A 17479-nucleotide genomic window follows, 5' to 3' on the forward strand; every position below is an offset into this window, starting at 1 on the left:
TGTCTTTGTTCTCTGAAAACAAATTATAGGTTTGTGACAAAAAGTAACACTACAGGAAATAAGATTTTCTTCAAAGTTCTAAATAAATAATTTTTAATATTAAATTCGGTTGAGTGAATCAATTATTTATCTTCTATTCATTACCACAAATTTGTAGCTAAAAGGTATGACAACATGAATAATTCATTCAATACTGCTTCGTAAGAGAAGTGTTCAAATTTAAAATATAAAATGGATCGGAATAAAATGAATTGTAAGGAATTGACCAGGCTTATCCTTTTACTTCTGATAGGTATGTAAGGACAAATTTTGTATTTGTTAACAATATCGGCTCTGACATTTTGAAATTATGTTTTTATTACGCTTCAAAAACAGGGGTGGATCCAATCAAATTATGCTGTAAAATCGCAAATTCTGAAAGCTATTTTGAGTAGTTTATATCCCAATTTGCATGCAATTAAACGAGGATAATTATAAACGTCTTAAAAGTATAATATTTAATCAAATTACATTACAAAAAGCACAACTTTTAACAAAAATATATTGAAAATAAATACAACAGAGACATTTTTAACAAATTTCTATGCACCTTCTGAAAAAGTAGAACAAGATAATTCAATTATCCTTCTAAACTGCACTTTTTGCTACTATAACTTCACAAATCCATCCAAAGTTCATTTAATTTATTTTAAACCAATTTAATCTTTACTACAATTTGTTAAGAATTCATAAATTCTGTGCAACTGTGTCATTTAAATGCTTAACAGTTAACATTGAAATCTGTTTAATATTATTTTAAACACACATTTCATACTCAATTTAAGTACACGCGACTTAATCGATGTCGAAAAACATTAACAAACAATTTGTTTAGTATTTAATTAATTTAGTAAAACTGAGCTGACCTTAGTTTATTATTTGGAAAGAAGAAAATGTTACCAATACAAGTTGGAAAGAAGAAAAGAGGCTGGGATAACTTTCCATCCCGTCTGTCGATTTGTCTTGCTTAAATGTTTGTAGGCTTTCGTGTTGGGTTTAAATAATTGTTAGTTGAATCATTATTAAAATTACCAACAATATTTTGCATATAATGAAATAGTTAAGTTTGAGGATCTAGTTTTGTCAAATAGATTTTTTGTCGAAAAAGATATATTACTAATTTTAGTAGCATTTCTTAAATTTATGCAAATTGGATGAATGACATTATTTTGAGAGAAATCAAGAACCAAACATCAATCAATGGTTGATAGTTGTCAGTCACTAGGCCCTATTTCTGTGAAATACAAAAATTTGAAGACAATATTTTTAATTTTTGAAAAGTTTTTTGAGTCGTAAGTAAGTTTTTACCAACTTTTATTAATTTATTGCTAAGTTATTATTTTTTTGTAAGAAACCTGTCAATTCGATTTTTCTCGAAATTTTCCCGAATCTTGACAACAATAATTTTTAAAATATAAAAATAGTTTAAAGCCAATATTTTAAAGTTTTGAAAAGATATTTGATTTGAAAATCAATTTTTACCAGTTTTTATTATTTTTTTTGGTTAAGGTTTTTATTTTTTGGAACAAGACTGTCAATGCGATTTTTCTCAAAATGTTTTCGAATATTGAAAACAATATTAATTATAAGATAAAATTAGTTCAAAGTCGTTTTCTCAATTTTTTTGATACGATATTTACGTCGAAAAACAATTTTTACCAACTTTGAGTAATGTTTTTTTTAGGTTTTTATTAAAAAAAAACTGTCAATTAGATTTTTTTCAATATTTTATCAGATGTCAAAAACATTATTCTTTGTTGCATCAAATATTTGTTAATATCAAAAAGTGCCTGGTATGCGACGCACACTGATAGCTTCCCATCCCGTCGTCGGTCGATTTGTCTTGCTTAAAAGTTTGTCTATATGTAATCGTACTATTTCTTGTAGATTTTATTTTTTATGAAAAAACGAACTGTTGGATTTTTATATAAAAATTACTGAATATTGAAAAGAATATTTTCTGTGAAATAAAATAAGTTTAAAACGAATATTTTTAATTTTTGAAAAGCTATTTGAGTCGAAAGTAAATTTTTACCAAGTTTTAGTATTGTTTCTTTTTTTGGAGTTTTATTTTTATGTAAAAAAACTGTACATTCAATTTTTTTCAAAATTTTACTGCATGTTAACAACAATATTTTTTGAAAGATGAAAGTAGTTTAAAGTAAATATCTACAATTTTTGAAAAGATATTTGAATCGAAAATCAATTGTTACCAACTTTTATACAATTTTTTTTAGGTTTTTATTTTTGTAAAAAAAACTGTCCATTTGATTTTTCTCAAAATGTATCCTAATGTTGAAAACAATGTTTCTTATAATTTAAAATTAGTTAGAAGCTCAAATTTTTGAAAAGATATTTGAGTCGAAAATCATTTTTTACGAACTTTTGTTAATTTTTTTCGGTTTTTAATTTTTTGTAAAAAAAACAGTCGATTCAATTTTTTTTTTCAAATTTTACTGAATGTTGACAACAATATTTTTTGAAAGATAAAGGTAAATTGAAGCCAATATCTAAAAGTTTTGAAAAGATATTGGAGTCAAAAACTAATTTATACCAACTTTTATTCATTTTTTTTTAGGTTTTTATTTTTTGTAAGAAAACTGTCAATCCGATTTTTCTCCACATTTTACAAAACGTTAAAAACAATATTTTTTATATATAAATAAGTTTGAAGCCTAAATTTCAAGTTTTTAAAAAGATTTGAATTGATATTTAATTTTTATCGACTTTGAGTAATGTTTTTTTAGATTTTTATTTTTTATAAAAAAAGTGGTAATTCGATTTTTCTCAAAATTTTATCAGATGTCAAAAATATTATTATTCGTTGCACAAAATTGTTTTGAAAATGAAATCATATTTTAGTCGTAAAATTTTGGAGGTGAAACATTTTTTTTCAGTTTTTCTGATTTATAAAAAAAATCGTTAAATGGATTTCTTCAAAAAATATATTTCTGATATCACGTTACAATATATTATATAAAATTTAATTCAAGTCTCTAGCGTTTTTAATTCGTAAGATATTTAGGGTTAACCAAAATGTTCACCTTTTTTTCAAACTGCTATTGTAAAAAAAACCACCCACGCAATTGTCTTGAGAGCCTTTTCTGCATCTTTCTGCCTTATCTTTCTGCCTTATTATCTATATAACAAAGTTATTTTGAAGTCGATATCTCTTCTGGTTCTTGAGCTATGGACGACGAAAAAAACGTCGCGAACGTACGGATGTACGAACGTACGTAGACACGCACGCACAGACATCTTTCTAAAAATCTTTTATTTCGACTCTAGGGACCTTAAAACGTCGAGAAATGTCAAAATTTTCAATTTGACAAATCGCACAAATTACAATAACTTCCTATGGGAAATAAATAAATAAATAAATAGTTTCAAAATAAAAAATTGATATTGTAATCGGTACAAGTTTTTGAATTGAAAATTTTGACATTTCTACACTTTCAATGTATCTAACATACATTTGGGTTACCTTTATTTGCCTTTATATTTATATCAAGAACCAGCAGTTACAAGTGAAGAAATTATTTTATAGTTCCAAAACTTTGAGAAAAAGCAGTATTATTTAAAAAAAATGTTAGCCTCTTCTTGATTTTATAAGACAAACGCTCGTGCAGTTGCAAGAAAGAAAGGCTTTGATGTACACAAAAAATCCACTGGCCCGGATAGTATCCCCCTATTGTTCTGAAGAAGTGCCCATCCATTCTACAGGTTTCTTTCCAATTGAGTGGAAACATCATAGTGGAACCGCAGTCAATGCTGAGGATATGGAAGGACCACTTCTGCAGACTGTATAACGGGGAAGACGAACCGAATTTCGCTGTCAGGCAGTATGATCCATTCAACATAGACGACGAAAGCCAACAAACCCGTCCTCCCGACAGTCTAATAAAGCTTCTGGAGTGGATGGCTTGAATGCCGAGCTCTTTAAAGCAACTGAAGATAAATTGGTTAGGAGCATGCACCAAATTATCTGTAAGATATGGTCTGAAAAAAGGAGACCCTCTAAACTGCACCAACTATAGAGGAATCAGTCTACTTAACATCAGCTATAAAATCTTCTCTGAGGTAATATGTAAACCTCTAAAGCCCATCTTCAACAACCTGATAGGTCCTTATCAGTCTGGTTTTAGACCAGCAAAGTCCACAGTCGATCAAATATTCATATTACGGCAGATCCTGGAAAGAACCCAAGAACTCAAATCGACACCCACCATCTTTTCATAAATTTCAAGGCCGCATATGACAGTATCTTCAGAGACGAGCTGTATAGAGCCATGTCTTGTTTTGGAATCCCTGCCAAACTAGTCCGTTTGTGCAGGATGACCATGAAGAATCCACGCTGCTCCATTAAGGTTAACCTTAAACCTTGTAAACAGCTTAATAGAACCTTTCAATGTCAAAAAAGGTTTTAGACAAGGTGATGCCCTGTCATTTGATTTTTTTAACTTCGTGCTTGAAATAATAGTGCAGAGCTCACACCTCAACACTAGAGGCACTATCTTACAAAAGTCTGTCCAATTACTAGCATATGCTGATGACATTGACATAGTCGGAATAACACAGCGTGATGTCAATGGGGCTTTTGTAAGTATTGAGGCAGAGGCGAAAGAAATGGGTTCAACGGTTAATGAGGTCGAATATTATTTATGCTGTCGTCCAAAAAGGATCACAACACCGTCGTTTTGGTCAAAACGTCACCATCGTCAAACGTAACTTTTGGGTAGTCAAGGACTTCGTCTACCTGTTAACGCAGACAACAATACCAGATGAAACGAAGAAAAACTCTTGCCAACCGCTGTTTCTTTGGGCTAAGAAAGCAACTGATTGGATTAGTCCTCTTTCGAAAGAGAAGATGGAACGACGAGCAGTATGGGCTGTACAGCGACGTAGACTTAGCCAGAAGAGTAAAAGTCCAACGACTAAGATGACTGGGTAACTTAGAGCGCATGGAAACCAATGCTCCGGCCAGAAAAGTATTCGAATCCACACCCACAGGACAGCGCAGTACTAAAAGATCGCGGATCAGGTGGCACCCATAAGTGGAAAGTGACCTTGCCAAACTTGGAGCGCTATACTGGAGACATATAGTTTGTTGGGTGAAGCCCTAGTTCACATAGGACTGAAGCGCCACCTTAAGTAAGAAAGTAAGTAAGTAAATTCCGATCTCGACAGCATTGTCTAAAGGTTAATCATTAACTGTGCAGAATTTATTGCTGCAACCACTCTTGTTGTCTCCTGTGTAACCCATTCCAGATGATTTTTCCGACCGTCGATGGTGTAAGAAATATGTCATCCCCTCTGATCTGGCTGTAATTAACAGAGCCCCTCCCAAAGCTTGAACATAATTCACAAATCTGGGCAGGTACCACTTAAACATGTTAATTACTCTTGGATAGAATTAAAAAAAAGGCTTTGAAAATGATAGCGTTATAACTATAACCGAAACATTTAACATCGCTCGAACACCACCCCAATGCCTTTTATTATTTTCAGCCTTATAGTCACACTTCCAGGAATGCTAATCAGTTTACCCTTGCAATTTCGGAGGTACTATTAAGTATAGAGATTCTTTCTTAAACCGCACATCGAGAGTGTGTAATGCGTTGGCCAACTCTGTTTTGTCCATCGCACTTTAATGTACAGAACTTAAAGAACAATGTGCATCGGTATCTCCTCTTAATTCCTTCACTATTTTCCAAATGCTCACACTGTGTTTAAATATAAACATGTAAAAGGTCACTAATAACCCCTTGAGTGCCTTATAATAAAATTATGTATAAAAAATAACAAACAAGTTGGAAAAAGTTAAACAAATTTAAGTTTATGCCCAATTACATATTTTTTTGATAATATTGGGTAAAATTATGTGAAAAACTAAATTGGCAGCTGTTTTACACATATAACTGTGTAAGCACATGTGTTATAACATTTTAACCAAAGTCTAAAAATACTTAATTATCGTAACGTTTATCATCTAACAATGCTTAACCGGAAAGTTTATGGGAATGGAAAAACCTTCTTATGCATACCAGTCTTGAGACTTAGTATTTAAACACGAAAAGAACTTATATTTTGATTAAGTGTGACTAAATTTTAACATTACATAAAATATACATTTTCAAAATAAAAATCTTACTAAAAGTAAACTTCCGATTTCATTTCATCAAGGGTGCATCCCAGTTTAGCTATTCTCCAATCCAAGTCTGTAGATTTTGTTTGATGACTTCTTCAGGCATAGAAAAATTGAAAATCCATATCAATTTTTCGTTTTTATTTAAACTACACTACTTTCCTTTAGATGACCTACTTCTTTCTCTAAAAAGCACTTTAGACGTACTAAATAATAAGTTTCCCTATGATTCTTACAAACGGATAAGGTTACCTGATCCTATTTTCTTCTCCCTTCAATAATACTACTTGAATTCTATGAAACACGTTTTAGAAGAAATACTTTGCTTAACTTATACAGTCCGCAAAGATTTTTGATTTGAAAATCGAAAAATTATTCTACACTGTGATTGAGCTATAAATCTTACCCTTAAAAGCACCTGCTACGAGTCTATACAGCTTCTTTTACTTTGAAGATTGAATTTTTGTTGATACTTCATCCGCCATCGATATTGCTGCTGCACGTTTCTTCCCCAAAACTATTAACAATTCAAAGAATTTTAACATCAGTCTTCGGGATTATTTTATATTTTTCAACTTTCAAAATGTACCCCTTGCTACATTTGTCAGCTTTGTGAGATTTGCTTGATTTATGTTAACTTATTTTACGTTGGAAATAATTTGGAAGAATAACTTTATTTCCGATAATAATGCGAATGAACCGTGGATGAAAAGGGTCTTCTTAAATAAACATTTTCATGGTTGATTGAATAGGTTTATTCTTTTGTTTGAATAAATAAATTATTATAAAATACATAGAATTAAAATGTTACTCCTTTTTTCTTATGAACGTATTTATTTATTTTTATTATTTAATAAACTCTATAATTCAATATTATGTATTCATTTACTTATCTTTGCACTTACTTTTTTTTATTAATGCTATAAAAAAAGATCCAATTTAAAATTGCATTTAGACAAAAATATAAAAATAGATTCAAGGATGCTATACACGGTTGAGTTCTCAAGGTGGAGGTTTTAACGATATCGTTCAATTCCCCTTTGGGTGTCAAGAATTTTAAAATCGACACTGCTATAGGTTTGTTTCTTTCCTTCCACTGCATCTATACCCAGATACATCATCATTGTCTCGAGTACAGCAAAATTCAAGGATTCGCCTCCCTGTATACAAAAACAAAAACACACAAGGGAAAACAAGAGATGTGTAAACCATGAATTACAGTCTTATAATGCGACCTCCTATTAGCAACCATAACTACTCATCTCTACTTTAACCCTTCCTGCACGTTAAGACAAAACGATGTCTATTTATCTATTGTCTCATCCTAAGAAACAACACAGAGAAAGAAAGAAGGATAACAACAAAAAAATGAACAAGTTGCTTGGCGTGATCCGGCTCATCAATTTCCATTTGAAATGTCCTTACATCTATGACATTTATGCTCAAGACACAAATAAGACATACTGCACATCCCTCTTCGATATGGCTTTAAAGCTCATCGTATACTCGTAGTATAGTATTTTTAAACTGGCTATTGCTGGCGCAATGTTAGAAAAAGGACGTCACATTCCTTCAGTCAGTTCCTTCCCCCAATGTCCTTGAACGTGGAAACTGCAAACTGGAAACTCACACTCAACATATTGTGCGATGTGATGTGATGTTGTTGCCACAGACTAATGATTCCACTTTTCGTATGGATGAAGTGAAAGAAAAAGATTTAAATATAAAATGTTAGTATATGCCACTAGAATATTATTCAAGAAGAAGAAGAATAAGTTCAACGTGATTGATAAAAGAAGCTACTTTTTGTTAGAGGGCCAGAGCGAGAGCTTGTCATATACTTAAGTGAGCTATCAGGGTTCACAATCAAATTTAAAATTTAATTAAACAGAATTTTCTTTTCGTCAAATAAAAACTCAATTATTGAAGAGACGTGTTATCTCCTTAGAAATCTGTATCATCAAATAAAAACTAATCAAATTAATATGAAATTTTTCTCTCGGAGCTCTAAAGTGCTGTGCTAGAAATTATTTGATAATTATTTATATTTTCATCCTTTGTTGTAATATTTTGAGTGCACACTGTTATTTTGATATTAAATCTGTATCTTATGAGTCTGCTTAAGAATATTAGAATTTAAGATTTAAAAATATATTTACCTGCAAAATAAATTTGTCTTCAAATTTTTCAAAATTTGTTTTCTTTAAATCGTTATTTTTAAATATTTTTTTATTTATAAAACGTTTCAATTTTAGTTTAAAAAATATTTTTGGAATGCAGTTGTTTAGAATATATTAAAGTTCATTTAATTTTTGATTTTCGTAAAAAAATGTTGATCCGTTTTATATTTTTGATCGCCAAATATTTTTACGACAGAATTAAAGCTTGTGCAGAAAAAAATGATTGAAATTGGTTCATTAATTTCCAATAAAATTTAAAAAAAAAAATAACGATCTATAGACGGTACCTACTCTGCAAAAAAAAATATATTTTTTTTGATTTGAAAGAAGCCAAATTAAGAACAAAAAATTTAGAGACAATTTGATAAAAATCTATCGGATCGTTTATCAGAAAATTCAAATTTTCGATTTTTGATCTTAAATAAGAAATAAAGAATACGCTTAAAGTGAATTTGCTTTAAACCTTAATTTCCAAGTTCAAATTCAATAGACTCATAGACGGACGGAATAGGGGGACCTACTGTCGACTTCGAACTTTTTTACGAATGCAATACTTTCCATTAAGTTCCTATATGTCTCAAGTAAAAAGGTACATATATCAATCAAATAGCTGTATGAAATTTTTGCATGACCAATCCGCACAATTTGTAGTACCCGTGGCGTGATGGTTACTGCGTTGGACTTGACGATGACTTTTTTATAATTGAAATCCTAAGGAAATAGTGGAGGCGGTCGGTGGAAGCAAGGTGAATGATAGCGTTCGCCCAAACCATGACCTGGAAAATAGAGCCCTGCTTAATCACTTTTACCTTCGCAATAATATGATACAATGTCGATCTGAGAAAAGCGGTTTCATGCGGTTCGATGACGATTTCTTGGCAAATGCAATAATCGCCGAGCAAACGGGACCAAGTCCCTTGTTAGTGAAGAAGGTTGAGCTTCAACTCATCTTCAATTCAATAAAAAATAAAAAGTCAGCAGGTGTCAATGGTATATCCTACGTCGTACTAAGACATTTAGCCATGGAGGCAATTGACACTTATACCACAATAATGCACTGAATATGGCATATTATCCAGTGCATTGGAAGACCGCTGTAGTTCATCCTATCCTAAAAAAGGGAAAAGACAACTCCTACCCGTCAAATCTTCGGTCGATAAGTCTTCTTCCGAGCATCAGGAAAGTTTTCGAAAAGATCATCAATAGGGCTCTGACTAAGTGGGCTTCGGACAATTAAAAACATCAAAACAACAATGCATTGTTGCTGTTCTGGTTGATTTGGAAAAGGCCTTTGACACCGTATGGTAAGAGGGTCTTTACCTAAGACTGAGCAGGCTTGGCATAAGCAAACCGTTGTTGTTAATATATGCAGAAAGTTTGTTAAAAGTGGCAATCTAACTTCTAACGCAACATTTTTAATTATAAGTGGTCTTCAACAGATGAATTCCTCGATTCTCTTCAGCATTTAAACCAGCGATCTGATATGTAGTCTTACAAAGGCAATTTCCTACGCCGACGATCTAATTGCATACAGAACGTCCCGAAAGGTTGAGGCTATTAGAATTCTCTTGCAGGGTGATTTCAACAAGATTCAGCGATATTGCAACCACTGGAAACTGAAAATAAATGTCCAGAAGTCGGAGACAATTTTGTTCCGGACTCCGTTGGCAAGATTTGGCGCAGGATGGTCATCGTTGATCTTCACGGTGAGCGATTTGCGAGCAAAAGTGTATAGATCAATATTTATATTTCGTCAGACTTATGAATGCTATTCTGACCAGGGCCAGAGGAGCCTTCGCTTTGACAAAAGGTCTGTTTCACAGCAGTCGGCTTGACACCAGAATAAAGGTAATTTTTGCTACATGGCCCTCACCTCGTACGACCGATGGATGTTTATGGTTGTCCTGTGTGGTTTAACGGTGGCCCTTCTCAGATTGAGAAGATTCAGTTGTTCGAGCGGCAGTGTTTACTATGCTGTACCGGCTTATACCGAACATCCGAATCTTCTTACGAGCATTACTATTCCAACGAGGTCCTATACAACGGGGCTCGAATCAACAGAATTGACAATTTCGTGAAAAAATTTGTTCGAGGTCACATTACAAGAGCTAGCTATGTCTCCGATCACGGGGCGTTGTATCTGACTGACGAGTATTTAGAGAGTGCACTCTTGAGCGGCTTATTTCCTCTTTTTAGAAAGATGCGGTCTGATACATTGGCAGTTCCGCTAATCTACCACGTCAGACGACGAACCGTGGATAGTGGACATCATTCATGGCACAAGGTGAGTTCTAGTTTTAACTAGTTCATAGGTATAGTAGTTAGTTTAAGTTAGCTTTAAGTTTTATATTAAGGACCTTATTTTAAGTTTTTTGAAGTAAAAATAAAAAAGGATATTGATTTTATTTTTTTCTAATAAATTCAAAAATAAATAAAATTTAATGAGTAAAATAGGTCGTAGGGCCGAAAGGCATTAGAATTAAGTATTATTGTTTAACTAAGAGTGTACGTTTGGGACCAGTAAGTTCGTTCCAAGCTATGGTTAATTAGGCTAGTTTTATTAGTCTTTGTCAAGCTTTAAGATAGTTTTAAAAAATAATGAACACAATTGAATTAAAAAAAAACGCTGGACTGGACCGGGGGTCTTCGGTTCGATCCCTGCCTGCAACGTGACAAATTCTCCAAGAGTAATTCTTGTCATGAAAAGTGCTTTAGTTAGCCGTTCGGATTCGGCCTAAGACTGAAGGCCCTTTCCATTCCTGATAACATTAGGAATGGTTGAAAGTTGTAAGTCACAAGGCCCTACTTCGTGTGAACCTTGGCCTACACACTATCTACACACAATCTTCCCAGCAATAAAACATTTTGGTGGAAAAGAAAACAGAAACTTGATGATTCCTGACAAATTCGATTCTTTCGTTGCTCGCCTGGAACATAGCTTCCCCGAAATCTTGTTGTAGTCCCACACATCTTCCATACTGAACCATTAATTAGTTTGGTAGCAGAATTTATTTACCAACTGTAAAAGTTTTACTAGCCTTATGCACACGGTTGTGATTCTACACATCATTCACTTCATCTCACTTCCGACGACACATAATTTCAAGAACTGTGACTGGAAATCTTTGAAATTTGTTGGTAAATTTTAAAATTTCAAAGTTTTTTAAAAATCTTTTTCTATCCATAATAAAGTCGTAATTGGTGCTTGTAACATTCAACATTTGACAGTTTCAAGAGTGACTGCTGCCCAAAATCCGTGCTGTTCAAATAAAAACAATATTTGGAAAAGTTTTTGAATATTGGCTAATGAAAATTTGTAAGACATTCAGATTCGAACAATTGCTCTGTAGTTTCTGGTTTTCTAATTTTTAGATTCTGGTTTACTTTTATTTTGATTTTGTATTTACAAATTTTTAACTACTACAAAAGAATACTGTGGGGATACATTATCGATACTACATTTTCTGAAAAGCATTATCCGTTAAAATTGTTATATTCTTTGACTAAGATTGGGGAAAAAATTTTAAAACCCAAAGACAATAAAATCATTAGATGATGATCCTAAAGAACGCAAAACAGTTCAAAAATTCAAAGATTGTAAAACCAGAAAATGTCAATCAAAATTTTTAAAATATTATAAGTTATTTTCTTGATCTCAGGAGATTTTTGGTTTGTGACTATCGAGATTTTTGATTCAAAGAATTTATAGATTTCGCTACCTCGACGATTTAATAATGCTTTCTTACTACAATCCTCTATGAGATAGGAACTTACCCAACAAATTTCACCATCTAGTTCGGTCCATTGCTGGATGTCTAAAGTTGCGCACTCAAAGTTGGTTGGGGTCACTTTTCACTTGTGTGCGCCACTTGATTCACAGTCTTCATCTACTAGACTGATCTGCTGATCTGTGGCCGTCTATTATAGCCATTTCAGTCTTTGGACTTTTACACTTCAGACTAAGTCTACGTGACCTTACAGCCAGTATAGTTCAACGTTCCATATTCTCCTCCACTTACCTTCTATGCATACGGGACCATAGATCATGCCAAGAACTTTTCTCTTAAAACGACCCAAGGTGCTTTCATCCGCTTTTGCCATAGTCCATGCTTCTGCACCGTATTTCAGGACGTGAATGATAAAGGTATTATGTAGCGACACTTTAGTGGTTCGAGGGATAGCTTTACTAATCTTGCAACTACTTGCTTTCTTACCCAAAGAAACAACGATTAGCAAAAGTAATTCATCCTTTAATCTCAACCTTGGTATTGTTTTCTGTGTTAATAGCAGATAAAAGAAAGACAAAGTCCTTTTCTACTTACGTCTGTCGATGGTGACTTTTTGCCCGATGCGTCCACGTCGGTGTTCTAGGACATTTCTTGAACTCATTAACCGCTAGTTAATGATTGAATCCATTTTTTACACCAGTGTTTCAATACTTACAAAAGCCACGTATAGTTGAGTTTGGAAGGGATGCCAAAATTATGTCTTTGAATTCAATGGAAAGATGGTGGATGTTGATTTGATGATCCTGGAAAAAGATCTGCCGTAATGTGAATATTTGATCGACTGTGGACTTTCCTGCTCTAAGGCCACACTGATAAGGACCCTTCAGATTGATGAGGATGGACTCTAGACGTTCACCTATTACGGCAAAGAAAAATTTGTAACGATATTGAGAAGGCTGTTTCCCTATAGTTTGTGCAGTATAGAAAGTTTTTTTATCGGGCAAACAATACTGAAGTTCCATTTATCGGGCATGTCTTCTTCTGGCCATATTTTACAAATAAGTTGGTGCAGGCTCTTATCAAATTATATCTAGCTGCTTCTAAGGACTAGGCATTCAAATTAAAGAGAATTTTCAGTTTATGATGCCTTAAGTTAAAACCACTAAGTATGTCTTCAAATTTCTCAACAGCACTGCACGATACGCTGTTTTTTAAAATAAAACCGTCTAAGATCCTTATTTTTCCACCCAAACAAAATAAAACTTAACAAAAAAGCATACCCTTCGTCACATGCCATCCTGTGATTAAAATCAATTTAAAAGTAATTTCGTAAAGAAAGGATGGATACAAAAAATTCAGTAATAAAAACAAAAAAAAAGGAAAACCAAGAGAAAATCAGGTCGAGTCAAGGGTTAATCCACATTTCTCTTATGATGCTGTCTTATAAGGACTATGTCTACATGTTGGCCTTCGTTTTACTATTTTTTTGAATGGCAATGATGCAGAAGCTCCATACGATATACTTACTCCTTGGATAAAGGATAGATATGCTGCATACAATCTTTACTTTTTTTAATAAATTCATTCTTGTTTCATTCCTCTAGTTTTTCTTTTGTGAAAGTTAGATATGTTCACGCGATAAAGTCGGAGTGAGCTGAAGTACGTTCAATTAAAATACTCGAGTACGAAGAAGTATGGCATATGAGAAGCCAAGCCATCTGTTATTCCCTACGTCATAATGGGAAAACTCTTGTCTTGATATTGTTTTGGTCCTTTGAATCGTTTTTCTTTTTTTTCATACCTCATATGCACTTCTCTGCCTCCTCCCGAAAAATACAATATAGATCCTTAGATAATGACACTTAATTGGGCTTTGCCACTGGCTACTCTCTTGTAAACATTACGAAAGGACAAGCATGTCCTGTAGACGCAGAAAGTTGTCTTGTCGGTACTGTGTACTTAGTCACTCTTCCGTGCTGGGTTCACTTATTTCTGTTCCGGAAAAATTGTTTCGTGGGGACTGCTGTTAGGAACACAGCTCAGCCTAAAGAGGAAACAAATGAATATTGCCTATTCATTTCCGTGATTCATAATAATTCTCCCATAAAAGATGAGGGTGACAATTATATGAATATGAGACTACCAGGGGGAGGGGGTGGTTTATGATACACGAGTGTAATATTTAATATTTTTTTCCCCTCCCCATTCATGATAATTGCCTTAGTTTCGGGAGAAAGATGTGCCAGAAATATCATTTCTTTATGATACAGCACACAACAGAAAGAAATACGAACGCAAAAAGGTACCATCTGCAGCTATAGCTAAGAGTAATTTTTTAAATTGATTTAATTATCACAAGAGTTTTCGGTCAATAATTAATAATTTATGGCATAATTATTTCCGGGGAGGATTCCTGCGCTTGAATTTTAAATGAGCGAATTTCTTCAAGCACATTTGCATGCAAGAATATAAGATTTTTTTTTGTCTTCTTATCGAAGCGAAGGACAGTTTTTCAGTCAGTATAATTTAAAGTCGGTGCACAGTTTTAAGGGATTTTTTATACTGTTTGAGATAAAAAAGATACATTTTTTAAAATGTAGTTCAAGGATATAAATAACATTGAAAAAAGTAGTTTAGGTTGAGGATTCTTATTGTTTTAATAGCATTGGGTAAAAAATATATATTTTGCAATGAAATGATGAATGTTAATTTTTACTGACTCCACGCTATTTATTAACCAGAAAGTGAGCATGGATTTGATTCAAGGAGACTGACAAAAACCATTATACAGATAAGTCTGATTTTTTATACTTATTTTAAGGAAACACAAAATAATTAAGTCAGTTTGTTGTCAAGTACGAACTAAATAACAGGTGAACTGGTGGAAACAATTCCTATGACAAAAAAGCTTAAGCAAGTGTTAGAGTGTCATGGAATATATATTCTTTTGCTTAGTAGAACACCTTTTTTTTATATCCTTAAAGAAAAACTATGTTAGCCTCTAATTTCTAGTTCCTTTCAACGTTTTGAGAATTGATGTTTTCTATGATTGACATGACAAACGTAGACACATCCACAGACTTGGAGGATGAACTCTTGGCCTTCAGCCAGGAGACTTTGAAGTTGAGCTCATTTAGCGCTGGTAGTTCCAGCACTTGTGAGCAACCCAAAACCACAGGAAGTATAGGCAGTGCTATTCATAGCACTCCTATACTTCCTAAACCGTATACAAAACCGAAACCTCGAATAGCAGTTCTTCTCAGGAACTGCTTTAAAACGGCCTCTCACGTTCTTGCCAAGATTGCCAAAAATGAAGAGACCGGAGTGATTCATGAGAGGGACGCCCAAGATAAAATAAAGTACCAGATGAATACAACAACCTTCTGGCCAGCCGAGAAAAGGCCGTTAAGCGAAACAGATTATAGATAGAAATCTGCACGTCTCAGAAAAAGAGCAAGCTTGACGACCGGACAAAGCCACCATCTTTTGGAGCAGTGAAACTGCGTACTCTTAGTGAGGTTGTCAGGGATGACCTTCACGTAGCAGTTGTGGATGAGCTCTCCACAAACAGCAAAGGTCTGCTGAACGTGTGGAACTCTATCGACGGCAAGCTCTCTGAGATGGTGTTTTCATACACTATATCTAACAGTGAGGGGCCCTACCCTAGTTTTGACTCTGTCGAGATGCTCAGGGGACATGGGGTAATAAAGTGTGCGGACAGGTTTTCTTGGGATTTCCTTAGTGAAATCATTGCTAAGGTTAGCAAATGACTGGGAGGGCTTGAAGCTCAAGCTTATCCCAGCTAAGGACATCCCTAGCCAACCGATGGCTCGCATTTGGTTGCCGCTCATGAGCATAAAGCGAAGCGGACAGGACCTAATCCGCGGTCTTCAGAGGCACAATCCGCTGGTCCCCATGCACGATTGGGCTGTAGTTATGGCGGAAGAACCGCAGAAGACCAGCGACTCTTACCTTCTGAGGATTAGCGAGGAGAGTCTATGGGCTCTCGAAAAGGCCGAATACAAACTTAGTTTTGGCATAAGGAATGCCAAAATTAAAATTCTGCAGAGTCGGGGAAGAGACACCGACAAATCTGATGACAACGTCGAGGATGACGATGTTATAAGCGGGGTCGAGATCCCCAGCTCTGCAGCTAAAAATAATTAAAAAACGCGCTGAAGGTCATCCAGATTAATCTGAAGCACTCTAAGTGCGCTTCAGATAATCTGAGAGTTTTCCTTAGGGGGAGGAAAACTTCGACATTGGTGTTATCCAAGAACCGTGGATAAACGGCCTCAAGGTGCGAGGCGTCCAAGACAACCAATAAGACCTCTTTTATAAAAACGCAGATCAAGACCAATTTAATCCCAGAACTTGTATTTTAGCTAAGAAACATTTAAAAGGTTTTTTATGTCCAAATTTCAGCACTCCCGATCTAAAAGTTGTCAGATTTAAAGATAAGAACACACAGGGTTTGCTGTTGGCCTTTTTTTACTCTGCCCATAATGCACCATCACCTATAGAGGAGGTTTGCAAAATCATAACCGAAGCTAAAATCAAAAAGGCAAACCTTCTGATCAGAGGCTACGCAATTGATGTTCTTGATATCTCACAAATTATCATTTCATCATTCATCCAATTTGTAAAAATTAAAGAAATGGTACTAAAATTTGTAAAAATTTTGTTTTCGACTAAATTTCTATTTAACAAAAACAAAACGTTTTCTTTTTTTGAAAAATATTTTGGTAATTTTAAATTTTTTAAGAATAATTCAACTGACAACCTTTTTAACCCAACACATCGTTTATCCTTTGCCATTATCCATGGATGGCACTTGCATCAATGAGACTGAACACCTCTATATTCTCGATATGTGTGTCACCAACCACGTCTTGTGGAATGATCACATACGCGATGTCGCCAAAAATGCCGCAAGGTGTTTGGGTTTCCTTAGGCGATGCAAGAAATATTTCACCGCTTCTGATCTGGCTGTTATCTACAAGACTTACATACTTCCAAAGCTTCAGTATAACTCCCATCTGGGCTGGTGCTCCTGCAACTTACTTAAGTCCCTTGGATAGTATTGAACGTAGAGCATTTAAATTGATAGATGATAATATCATCATAAATTCATTTACTTCGCTTGAACATCGCCGTACGGTCTCTTGTCTGACCCTTTTTTACCGTTATTTTAACGGTTTAGCTATAGTGAAATAGCCAGCTGCATTCCTCCCCTTAAACAGTTCAACCGTAATACAAGCGCTTCTAGGAATGCTCATCAATATACCCTCGAGCCCAACTTCGGTCGTACTGTCAAGTACAGAGATTCGTTCTTTAGGGTAGTGTATCTTTGAGTGTGCGCTTATTATAGAAAAAAAAACATGCCA

The sequence above is a fragment of the Eupeodes corollae genome, chromosome 1 (assembly GCF_945859685.1).
Source record: "Eupeodes corollae chromosome 1, idEupCoro1.1, whole genome shotgun sequence".
Lineage (NCBI taxonomy): Eukaryota > Metazoa > Arthropoda > Insecta > Diptera > Syrphidae > Eupeodes > Eupeodes corollae.